Source organism: Thunnus maccoyii, chromosome 7 (assembly GCF_910596095.1).
Source record: "Thunnus maccoyii chromosome 7, fThuMac1.1, whole genome shotgun sequence".
In the NCBI taxonomy this organism is placed as follows: domain Eukaryota; kingdom Metazoa; phylum Chordata; class Actinopteri; order Scombriformes; family Scombridae; genus Thunnus; species Thunnus maccoyii.
The window spans coordinates 34,130,331-34,131,731 of NC_056539.1; positions in this window are offsets into that span (position 1 = coordinate 34,130,331).

The window sequence follows — 1,401 nt, forward strand, 5'->3', positions numbered from 1 at the left end:
GTGTCTCCTCTACGGTGGCCCTGAAGTGCAAATCACAACAACAAATAAAAAAACACAACAATAAATAACAAAACACAACAACAAATAACAAAACACAACAACAAAAGAGAAAACACAGCGACAAATAACAAAACACAACAACAAATAACAAAACACAACAACAAAAGAGAAAACACAACATTAACTTCTAACGAAAAGGTGGGTGGAATAAGGTAATTTGGGGTAGAATTACCAGGAGACCATCAAAAAAGCTGGTTACTCACTCCACTGAGTGAGTGAGTAACCAACATAACCACATTATGTTGTAAATTATACTTGTTTAGAAACTACAGACCTTCAAACACACCAAGACCCCCTCTCTCACGTTGTTGGCATGTTCAGGTAAAATGGGACAACTAGGAAGGTAAATTGCGACATTCATTTTCAGTTCAATTTTTTTATTTTTTATTTGAACATATAGTATATAGTACAATTGAATATAGTAATAGAAGGGCTGAACACAGTAAAATAGAGAATCAGGTGTTGTATGAATACAAAAATAATTAACAAATGATTTAATCTAAACCTTAACATAACCTCTTAAATGTTTAATATTTCATATTCATCATATTTCATCCCACCATGTGAGTTGGGTTTTAATTTTAATTGTTAAAACTTAAAAGGGCTGAACGGCCCAGTGAAACAGGTCAGAATACTGGTTATGTAACCATTCATAGTCAAATGGTGTTTGGTAAAATGGGCCAGTGCTTCAAATGCTTATTCACAAAAAACAATGTGTATTTGGCAAATATGTCGTTTATAATTAAAGGACTTCCTAAAACACCTCATCATAATACAGTTCTGCCAATTGTTAAATAGTCTGTTTTTGGTTTAGCACCCTTATTATGCAAAAGTAAAATTCGACATGTCATAGCGTTTACCGAGCGATTTGCCTGGCCTGATGACCTTAAAGGTTTTACCACACACTTCCTGGGTATCACAGACCAATCAAAATGATTGTTTTATGTTAAGTAGTATTGTAGCAACAATTCAAAGACCTTTTTAGTGACTGGCTGCTAATTTTTAAAGAGCACAGTGCCTCAAAGCTTATATGTCCCATTATACCTGATGTCCCAAATTACCTGTACCTGCTATCGACAAAGCTTGTTGCTGATTGGACGGTTCCGTTGGGGTCCGTGTAGTCTCCACCCCAAGCTGTGTTCAACTTGATTCATAACAGGATAAACAATCAGTGTATTACTTTGTTTTTCTGTATTTCGTGTGAATTAAAAACAAAACAAAACATGCTTTTCCCGTTTTAGTCTGCAAATTGGCAATTAAAATACAAAAGAAACCCAATCCAGGAAACAACTTGTTCTTTGCTATAGCATAAAAAAATGTATGTATGTATAGATAAAGATT